We start from the raw sequence: 12,483 nt of genomic DNA, 5'->3' as shown, positions 1-12,483 counted from the left end.
GTTTTGGAATTAAGCACACAAACCGGCAAGCGCAGTGTACAATGTCTCGTCATATGGTGGACAGGTGAGTATTTTAAGGTCGCAGGAAGACGATGGATGGAAGCCATTTCAAAAGGTCCTATTGAATGTTAATGAAGAAGGCCTAGGTCCAGCGGTGGACATCTTACAACTGACACGATAACGACGATAATGTTAAAGCAGAGCTGTATCTCCTAACGTAAATTTTTTAATATTTGTGTACAGAATAAATAAAGTAAAACCAATATATATAATGTTATTATTTGGCGATTATAATGATATTTGTATTGAAAAAAAATATTAATAAATAAATAGATAATTTAAAAACACGATAAAACAAATATCTCTTTCAATTTAACTTCGTAACTCCTGTAATACAAATCGCTATATCTAACTAAAGTGCGATCAAACGCCAGAAGTGAGACAAACAAATAAGGCGTCAATTTTCTAGCCTCGTTGTTGATACAATGAAGTTTACTTTCCCCTCCGCCAGGATATTGTATTTGTTCGCGAGACAATCTGTTCGCCGATACAACTCCTGAGAATTTGATTCACAAGTGGTCTGAAGTGATTATTGGAGTTTATTTAAATTTACAGGGCAGATCTCTTTCGCATATAACTCTTTAGGTATCACCGTAACATCTATTTCTTTCGTGAAAGCCTTGCGCTGTTTCAAAATTATAAATATAATTATGATGACCAACTTATTAATTTTTGTTGTTACTAAAACCGGTTCGATATATAAATGTAACGATACTTACTAACTACACTTATAAATAAGTAGTCGATCGCTTTATGTTGGTCGAATTTAAAAATATAATTTTTGTGTGTTTTATACTTTTTAATATTTTTCTTTTTTCCCCTAACCTCCTAATTCAAAATCATCAATTATTTACATTAACGTTTATCAATCGTAATAACCACATATTTAACTGAAAATTGTGGTGCATACCTAATAATAATAGAACTGTAAAGTATACATAGAATGATATGGTATATTTAAAAACAAAAACATATAACAATTTTAAGCTTTGATACACACTAGTTAAAGTAATCTGAAACTAGACTTAAACATTAAAAAATTCTTAAATGTTTACTTTACATTACTGGAGATAAACAGTAACAAAAGGCAGTAAGAAACTACTAACTTAGAAACTTAGAAATAAAAAATAGTTACAATTTTATCTCACTAAGAACATTTAATGATTTAAAGTCAAACAATGACAAAACAAAGAAAAACTTTACTAAACAAAGATCATTCTGCAGATCACACCGCAATAATTACGTGTCACAACAATCCGTCACGTTCCAATGAGGTTTAAATTGTATGTTAATGCATATTACAAAACTTTCATTCACGTTATAGAAAAGATGCCATTGGAAGGCATAGTCTTTCCCCCGAAATCGGTAAAATGACCGATTTTTTGCTGCCCACGTGTAGGGACTTCCCTTGAACTTGAATATGTTGTGGGTCCACCTAGTGAAGGATCACGCTGCTCCTACCGATGAATCTTGCAACCGTAACGGTCGGCTGCAGAAGCGGTGCGCAGCGCCCACTGCTACTTTATACGACTAATTATTCGAGCTATGGCAACTTTGTTTCTTCTGCGAATCATTTTCATTTTGATTTGAACCCGCAGAAGCTTCGAGCATTGCCCTCTCGATTGTTCTCTGATCTCTAGTCTTCTTATAATGCCCATCGCAAGCAACTACGTCTCGGATCTTTATGTTAATTTCACATGATTCTACAACTGACCTTATTATATATTTTCGACATGCAATTATGATTTTATACCAAAAAAACAACAAATCTGTGTGAAAAAAAATCTACGTTTATTTATATAGCATTCAAAAAATAGTAAAGATTCTCGATTTACGCTGAAAAACAATTACTTATATATTTAAATACACAGCCAGTAATCACATAAAAATAAGTATGTTTTATTACCTGTCACGCTTGTGTCAGTTTGTGACAATTTTAAAACATTATACTTTTTTACTCACTAAATTCAACCATGATACTACGTAAAATTTAAAAATAATAATCCCTTGAACTTTATTATTACTTAATTCGGCAAAAAGAATGGAATTCATAAAGCTATTACTTTAATTAACATAGTTATTGAATGAGAATGAAATACGTTAATTGCGTAACGTAGGTAAACTACTTCGTAATGTATTTATGCAACCTTGTGCACGACCTTTTATTTTAATTGCAATTCAATGTTCGACGATAACAAAAAAATATTACATAAAGGTTCTATATTTAAAACTACAATATACAGATTTAATTTAATATCATTAAAAAGACTGACCACAAGTTGAACGAGGAACCCAGAAAATCTTATTAAAGATACTCTCGTGTTAGTTAAACTAATTACTATCGCTGTCCTCACACAGAGTGATTAGTTATAGGTGTAAAGGAGTGAATGTGTAAAACATTTGACAGCATAAAGTTTTTACACCTATTTCTAATCATCCTGTATAAAGTGAATAAGTTAAAATATGCTACATTAATTCATTTTGTTGTATTGTAATTCGACAGGCCAATAACGTCTGGTAGTACAATGTCTACAGGGACATATGGTAAACTATAAATAATTTGAATATGTAGTAATAGGTATTTCGCTATGTTAATATGTCACTTATTATTATTAATGGTTGGTTTTTAATAGGATCTATCATTTATATATATATATATATATATATGTATATATACATATATATATATATATATATATATATATATATATATATATACATATATACATATATACATATATTGCTGGCAAATAATTTTTAAAACCCATTTAAGGCTTCTACAATTATAACAAATGCAGAGTAATTAAAGAGTTGTCTACAAAATTTACAGCTTCGCAGATATCGATTATTTTATTTGTATAAATCTTCTACCATCAAAAATGAGATCTGTAGACGAACGAAAGTAACGGACAGATATGGCGCAAAGGATTGGCATTTTGATGATACAGAAGACAGAACAGATGGCCGTTGAAGCCTTAAGACCACAGAACGGCAAGCAAAGTGTAGGTCGTCCTATAAGTTGAAAGTATGAGGTTATTAAGATCCTGAAAAAACATTTGATGGCGGGCGCTTCCAACCGGGCCTATGAAATTATAATAATTAAAATTGAGATAATAATTTGAAAAATATGTAATTAAAAATTTAATCGAAAAATATTATGAATTAAATAATTATTTATTAAAACTTTATAACACGTTTGTATTCGAGGTATTAAAAGACAGAAACCAATCAGCGCGCTTCCGAATCTAATCCGTCTTGTGACGGTACATAAAGGATGTGAAACCCTTATTCAACTGAGAGCAAAAATGAAGAAAGCAAGTAACGCTAGAGTAAATAATCTTGAGAGCGTTGAGGCATCCATCTACTTACTTCATCCGGTGACATGAGAATTTGTTTCTTATTAAATGAAATGAAACTTATTTTATACGAAAGTAAATACGTTTATTGTGTCAATGTGACCGCATTGTAAATCTTAAAATTGATTATTGCAAGTTAAACATTATTTGTCATCTGATTGCTAAAAGGTAATTACAAACCGCGGACAAATATACCACCACCAGCAGGCTATATTGAACACAAATAAATATGTTAAGGTTATCTGTAAAAGTGACTTCAAAGTAGGTTAGTAAAGTGAAAAACTTTTATAATTGTAACTAAGGTAGAAGTGCTAGTAAATGGCCATGCGCCAGTAGTTGGCCACTTTGATACAAAGTGTTAAAAAATAAGAGTTTTAAATATTGTTTTTAGCATATTATTAGCTTATGAGATGGTATCACCATCTAATAGTTTGTAGATAAAAGTGTGAATGCTGGCAGCTCTGTAACTACAAAATGGCAAATATTCACTGTTAAGCATCGGCGTCCCAACTTATTCAAGGTAATTTCTTAAGTAATTTATTAAGGATATTCTTTTGGTATTTTGCAAATTTTGAAGAATTTTCTTGCAATTATGCGCTAAACTATTTGGTTTGGAATTTGCAGAAGTATTGCAAGGATTTTTTATGAACTCAGTGAATTCGGATCGTTTACATTAGTAACGGAGGGGGAGGACCATTACTGGCATCTATTTTTCAATAAAAATTAGAAGTTGCCCGGGGTGGGCAACTACCGAGGTTTTGAAATCTATATGTAAAATTTTATTAATATCTTTAAATTTGACCGAAATACACGAAGCATTGAAACAGCTTAAAAATACTTGTGTTATCTTCTTTTATTTCAGTAATGGGCCGGGTGGGCAACTACTGACTTCAATTTTGGCCAACTACTAAAATTATACCTATTTGGCCAATACATTGGGCCGCGTGCGTTGTTAATGAATTAATTTTCCTTTTAGATGCCTGGAAACAAAGCAAATTTTTTTAAGTTATGAGGAGAATGCAATGAAAAACGCAGTTGAGGATGTGCGCCTGCACAGCACCTCAATAAGAAAAGCAGCCAAAAAATTTGGGGTACCCCGACAAACTTTATCAAATAAAGTAAAAGGGAAATCGCCAATTGAGAGGAAAATGGGGCCTGCTCCTACGCTAACTAAGGATGAAGAACAACGCATATGCACATGGGTGTACGACTCCGCTGCGGCTGATTACCCCATAACGACAGACCAATTGTTCTTTAGCATTCAACGATACCTTAAGGGCAATAAGCGAGAATGCAAGTTTTTAAACGATGAAAATAAGCCAGGAAAAACTTTTCTTAGACTCTTCATGAAAAGAAATAAAGATGTAACAACAAGGACATCCCAAAATCTCACGTCTTCAAGAGCGTCTGTGACAACCGCTAATATAAGAGAATGGTTTAATAAAGTAAAAAGCAAATTAGAGGAAAAGGGTTGTAATGTAATGTAATTACAAGCATAGAAGAGCTGACGAAAACCAGTAAACGAGAGACCTGTACAATGTGCCAGAAATACTTCACTATAACTATGATTGAAAAATTGCAAAAAAACTTATTAAGTACTTACTTACATATTTTTCATTCTTTTTATAAAAGAAATAAACTTTACATTCTTACTTTCTTTCTTTTCATACTTACTTACTCATTAAGTGGTATAACACGTGACACATGTCTTAATAAACAAAAATAAACGAGGTGGGCAACTACTAGCTAGGAAGTGGCCATCTACTGAATTTTTTGTGGCCATCTACTACAGTTTTCGTTTTTTTTCTTTCTTAAAAAAATCTGCTAAATTTCTTTCGCTTGTAGTTATTTGTTCATAAGTTCCTAATAAAGTGGAGTTCAAACTATTACATAACATTTTAATTAAGTAAATATAATTATATTCAACCTAGGAATGCCTACAAATGGAATGGAACTGCGTTAAGTGGCCATCTACTAGCGTCATTACCCTAGCGTCACAATTGTAATCGTAATTTTAATTTAAACAATGCACGCCACATATTCTTTGTTATTTCGACATTTGTTTTAATTATAATTCTATTTTTATTTACATTTTTAATTTGAAATGTTAATTTTATTGTAAATTTTGTTAGAATATTTACATGTCTATTACATTATATAATTGTAAGTAAATATAAAATCGTCCCTGTTTCGGCTTATAAGCGCCTACTGCAAGGCATATGCCTCTCCCAAATATATCTATGGAAGGATATACCATAATCGCCACGCGCGACAGGCGGGTTGGCGATTGCAGCTTGGTATTATGACAGGAAACTGCTGCCCATCCTCTGGAAACTTGTTTGTGAGCAGTGGCAATCCTATATAATTAACGCACAAAGTGTGAATAATGTAAGGTTGTATCCGAGAATTCAAATCCGGAACCTACGACGGAAAATCTCAGACATCACAGCTTGGCTAGCACTTCATTAAGACAGATGATCGACTGTTATTGATCATACAAGTTAATTATAACCAATAACCCTGTAGATATGTGGAGATGTATAAAGATAGATAAAATAGAAAACCTGTAAAATTGCTCAAAATTTTATTGTTAAACTGGAACATACGATAATTAAAATTAACGTCCAAGTAAAAAAATGTTTATAGGCAATAAAAATATCGATCGAATGAATCTCGGCGAGAATTTATTGCCGCTGAACCATACGGAGGGTATTTCTGGACATAAATTGTTATTTTTAACACACCATAGCACCATCGTCATCTTCTATTTAGATCACTTTGTATATTTTTTCTGTCAGTAGCAAAATGGCTCATTGTATTGACAGGTTTATATTTTTTCACGATATTGAAATATAACTGGCCATTATTTATTTTATAGTGACGATTTTTTTTATATTAACACTAGTAATATACTAAAAGTCAACTAATATAGAGTGATAGGGCACATGGTAGAGTCACGTGACATAACTATTTTTAAAGATTCCAAATTTAAATTAAAATAATCGTCATACCAATTTTATTGAAAAGAAAAGTCATAAACAATAATGACACTTGTCAAAACCTTTATCATCTGTCAAAATACTTTTATTGCTTCGATATTCAAAGCTAATATCTGCAATACACAGTCACCTTGGGGATTCAATCGTTGGCATAAAATACTATTTTTTGCTACAAAAAAGTTTTAAAAATATAAGAGGACATTTTCACTTTTTATACCTAATAATAAGAATGCCTAAAATAGAACTTTGTACGCAAATTCTTAGTCTTTTGTATTTATTGTATGTAAACCTAAATAGAAAACCAAGAATAGTATTTACAAAAGTAGAACGGATTACTGGTTGTACTATAAATTACTATTACAAAGACACCCGGTCATACTTTTAAATGGCACATATACATATAAAATTTAAGCTGACTTATTATAATGGCTTTTCTTTTTAACATAGACTCTTGAAAGGTAAACGTATATTAATTTGTATATTTATACATATTTATGGTGGATATTATTTGTTTTTTATTATTCTTAATAAGTTCTCCGAAAATTTTAGCTATAGAATTAAGCAGGTTTTTTAAAGCTTATTTCTCTTTACTGAAACATTATAACTGTTAGCATGTTGAATAAAGAACAGGGAAAATATATAATGGCAGTAAATTTTCACGAGCCATACATAATGGAAACGCAAATTACAGATAACTGTTTCGCAATTTCTCAAAACTCGTTCCACCAACGTTGGACAGGACAAAGGAAATTCGTCCTTTACCTCCTCGTTGACATTTCGCTCATTCGCACAAAGCACTCTATTCTGTAACCTGCATTATATCCAAAAAGGAGGTTTTGTATTGTGATGATATCTTTTACGAGATCATTTATGTTAGCGTTTACGAGATCTGAGAATTTGTAAAAAAAAATTATTATTTTTAAAATTTATTCCAGTATTATTATTTCATTTCATTAAGATACAGAAATGTAACTGTCATGCTTATTCGTATTTAAATAAATTATAAATTTTTAAATATAAGCCGAAATATTAACTGATGAAAATCACTGTACAAGTATTTATTGAGGATATTTATTGAGGCTTGACCGCTTACGATCCACCGATGGTACTCCTTGTATAAAAAAATACATATAATATCTGTAACTCATGCATTACAATACTGGACCACGTGTAATAAACAACACCGTGTTATTATAGGCTTTGTCGTAGAGGAAAGGGCAAGTAGTCGTGGCCTGGTCACCCCCGGGTTAATTTATGTAATTGCCTGGCCGAAGATGTGGTCGATTTGAATGGTATTAATCGACACACTACGGAGACGGGCAGATAGGTGACGTGAAGATAAGAAATGTCTTCTTCTATCCCTACCTTCGGAGCGGAAATGAAGTTGCACAGGGAGAGGAGTTGATATCGCGATACGCTGTTTTTGCGAATTCTCGACGCATGTCTTGGAAGTGCACTATAAAAAAACTTTACTTACCGAAAATAGGTTTATGGCATGAGCCTATAAATCACACAAGAAGTTTTCTAACAAAATTGAATACTTCACCGCAAAAGTAACCGGAAAAATAGGGCGTAAAGAAGTGCTTGTGACTAGATGCTCCCTTTGTCGCTCTTGGACTCTAGGATTCCAGTGAGTGCATTTGTTGAAGAGACCAAGAAGTAAGATAAGCAAGTAGTTCCGATGTGCCTTTCTTTAGAAGAAAAAAGGTGGGGTTCTCAGCTAAGACGATATTGACTGTCTCTGATGGGGCCAATCAGAAAGAATCGGTATGTACTTGTCCGAGAAAACTTGTAATGATAATGAAACTGTAGAAATAAAGTGTTGTCCAATATATATAAAACAGAATTTAAGGAAAAATTAAAAGATTATGACGATGATATTGAACATATAAGTGCAAATGATAAAGCACTGAACAACCCGAGTTTAAATGAAGATTGCCTTAAAATACATATGTTGATAAATAAAAGAATAACAATATCTGTCAAGGTGTCGGTAAAATCAGCATTGTAGCACCAATGTTATTTAAATTTTATTTGAAGTAATAACATGAACAACAAATGAACATGTGGAAATTTTTTTTTTACTATAGGTAAAACTCGGTATACATACATTATAACTTGCCATTGCAAATGTGACTAGGCAATGGCATTTCCTTCACATAAAAAAGCAATAAATTATTTACTATGAAGGGTCTGCCCCTTCATTATTAACGTTAGAAAAAAATAATAATATTTAATTAAACAAGAATTCAACATGATCTATTCATAAGAGATCACACGTATTTATGGAGCAAACGTTTTGTCCAAGATGATACTGATTTTACCAGTATATAATACGACTTCGTGTAAACAATGACCACTATTAACAAGCGACATCATTTTACAAAATAATGGGAATCACTAAACAATTTCATTTTTTCATTCGTTCAAAGAGAGGAGCTCATAAAAAAATTGTATTACTCTTCTTTGTGTGAAATTTCTAACTTTTAGTGTTTCCCATTGTACAGCGTTATTGAATTAAACGAGCAATTTATTTATACTTTTCACGATTTTATGTTAAGTCGTTTAGTGGTTAAAAATCAACTATATGTAAGTATTAATATTCCTCCTGAAATATAAATTATACACAGATTAGATAAGGTAAAAAATATATTGATAAAGGTGTAAAAGCTTTTAAGGGGTGAATACATGTCTCATTTGCTGTCCTATCTAATCAATTATTTCAGAAATATATAACATAATGAAGAAAAAAGCATTTTCAAAATTCAGATATACATGATAAAATTAATTATTTTTACCTGTCTTTATGTTTCCGTTCCGAATCCATAAATATTGACCTGTCGCATTTTAATAAAAAAAATATTTCAGAATGATACAGGATGGTTGGAAATAAATGTGAATCATTCACTTTTTTAAAAGTTTTTACACCAATAACCAATCATCCTTTGTATAAATCTATATGTAATAAATGATTTAAAATAAATATGTTATTAATGATGGTTTATGTAAATAGTTGCAATGCAGTTTTTACGATAAAGTTTGAGACATAAGTCAACATTATATTACATATTATGTCAAAATCATCAAGGCTTCTTAATTAATGTAATGTATGTTTGCGTAGTAAATTACACGAACTTTCGAAGAACTTTACACATTTCTCTTAAGACACGACAAGTACTAACTTCCGAAAACCAGTTAATACGTTAAAAATTTTATCCAGTCTAAATAAGCCCTACGAAACTGTATTAAAATTATTTTTAACTTTGTTATAATATGTTCGTTATGACAAAAGAAGTAATTTTTCAATGAAAGTTTTAAATTCTTTTAAAATTTATTTTTCTTTTAAATCTTTTTGTGTACGACTCGTGCAAATCACGAAAAAAGCTACGTTATATCTTCTTTAGATTTTACAAAAGCAGTACCCCTTATATATTATTATATACGATTTTATATACAATACTTTTAGGCGATTTTAATAAATTATCATTTAATTTATTAAAAAAGTTATTTAAACCAAATATTGTAAGATATTTTGAAATTGATCACAAAACAATCCATCTGAGCTTCTTGTTGGCATAAGAACATCACGGCTAGGGCACCCCCTTTTAGCTGAAGGAAGCCATTATAGAGGAACTCAACACGATTCTTGTTTCTATGAAATTGAACTCTTTTGACATTCTTCGTGTAGTCAATAACCGGTAATAGTTGTAAATGATACTTTATATAAAATTACGACATGTAATTTAGTATGCCGTTGGCAGCCGTGTTACAGTCCGTCTATCGTCTTATACATATATATGTATACGTGTATATATATGTGTATATATATATATATAACTATTACCACAAATTATTTAATTAATTAATATATTACCACATATGCAACTAATATTTATGTCAACATATCTTTTCTCCAGAAGCCATTTTTGAATATTCTGATTACATTTATTTATAGTTAAAGTGTTAATATTTTTTTCATTAGTTACATTATTATGTTTTAAGTTCATTTCATTATATTATGAAGGATAATAACATGATTAAATAAATAAAAGCATCGTCCTTTATCAATAAAAGAAGCAATGATATCGTAGTATATTATCGAAAATAGAAACCGCCGGGATATTTTTAGGAAGTGTTTACACGCTACAATAAACTATAACGTGTGCAAATACTTTTAGGCAGAAGGGCGCTCATCTTTGTCGATATAATACCTCAGGATATGTACTCGGCACGTATCGTATTCGACATAAATCACAATTTATAACAAAATTATTGTAAACAAAGCATTTGACCTAATATCTTTCTTATAAAAATATCAACATTACAATCGTTATATTATATGTTCAAAAAACAACAATTAGGCTAAAATATTTATTATTATAAAATCGATGAAATTAAGAATACATAGAAGTTGAATTCGTGTACAATAATCTGCTCATTCAATGACGAAGATCTGGATGTCAGAGGAGGTAGCCTTCCCTAGCCATAACATTAGTTTTTATTACGGATTCTACATTGATCCGCGACTCGTATTTTAGCTAGTGCGCGAAACCATTGCCGTAGTTTTTGCAACAGATGAGAAAAAAAAGAACGAATGTCTTTAGGTTAGATATCCGACTTTATCCTTTAGTTGTCCCCCTGTTGAGAGGATAACCCACGTACAACTTTCCCTCATAATAAAAAAGGTCATGTATAAGACAAAGAGAGACTTCCATCATAGTAAAATAAATTAAAATTTTGTCACAATAATTTTTCTTCTGTTAAAATTAAATTTACAATGAATTAAGTGTTCTACAATAAAATAATATAATGTATACATATGTGTATATACATATATACACACACATATATATACAAATTTATATTATAATTATGATGAAAACTTAAATTGTTAGACAGCTTTAAATTATTACAAAATTTTTAAAATAAAGGTCCTGTTTTGTAAAGTCCGTACCATATTGGTTTATATCAAGTGATTACCCTGCACGTCGCTTGTAAGCATACAAATAAATCGGACAGAATAATTTCTCAATTTACTGCGAATTACCTACTACCAGAAAAGAGCACATATAATACGAAACAATAGCAAACATAGCAATTATGTAGATTACAAATTGAAAGAAAACTATACCGTCTAATAGCAACACATTTCAATTTGGTCCGTGAAACTAACAAAGCATCTGCATTTTGAAATGCCATCGAATATGGATGAGGTTTGGCCACAACCGATCGAACGAACTATGCTCTACATTGTATTCGTATTATTGAACTCAAATTACAAAAGTCCATTTGTAGAAATATTTTAAGAACAGTTTCTTTGTATTGAAATAAATCGTGGATTCAATTTAGTTTTTTCTACCAAAAAGGAATCACAAACTCAATCAAGTATTATTTCAACTTCTTAATTCTATTCTTCAATACTGAAAGTCGTATCTATCCTTAAATCCCATGACGCAATCAATGACATATTTACATTCTTAAAATTTATTAAGCGTAGAACTGAAAGTTAAAATTAATTTTCTGTAATGTAATAATTACTTTGAGCAAGAGGTTAATTGTAGACTCCAACTCGGCCAGGCAACGTTCGAGAAACTTCGAAACATCTCCTAAGTAAAAGAGGTCTCTCAATTTCAGCCTCATTGACAAACTCACAATCATTCAACGACCCATGGAGAGAAGACGTTGTTAAGTTTGTCAGAAGTCTCTGGGTGCAGGTCGCTATTAACTGGTAAAAGCCTAAGTCCAAGGGTGGACATACCCCTGATATGATGATGTTGATAATGTACTAGTGCCTGTCTTTATCGCTATTAACTTTAAAAAATATTTTAACAAACATGTAATGTAAAAACACGTAATAAATACAACATGTCAATTTTACTTTCAAACTATTTTATGTATAGTTTCAAAGTCATATTCAAGTAGTAAAATTATATAATATGATCCATAAAACACCTAAAGTATATTACCGAGAGCACCAGAATACTCTTTCATGCAATAAATGTTTTACGTTCATCCATTAACGTAGTAGTTTTACAGTTGTTTGAATTTTGTATTCATAGTTACATATT

The sequence above is a fragment of the Battus philenor genome, unplaced genomic scaffold (genome assembly GCF_028537555.1).
Source record: "Battus philenor isolate CCGP_79_NKW_IND1 unplaced genomic scaffold, ilBatPhil1.0.hap1 SCAF_16, whole genome shotgun sequence".
Classification (NCBI taxonomy): Eukaryota; Metazoa; Arthropoda; class Insecta; order Lepidoptera; family Papilionidae; genus Battus; species Battus philenor.
The sequence above is the reverse complement of the archived record's forward strand: the minus strand, read 5'-3'. Positions refer to the sequence as shown.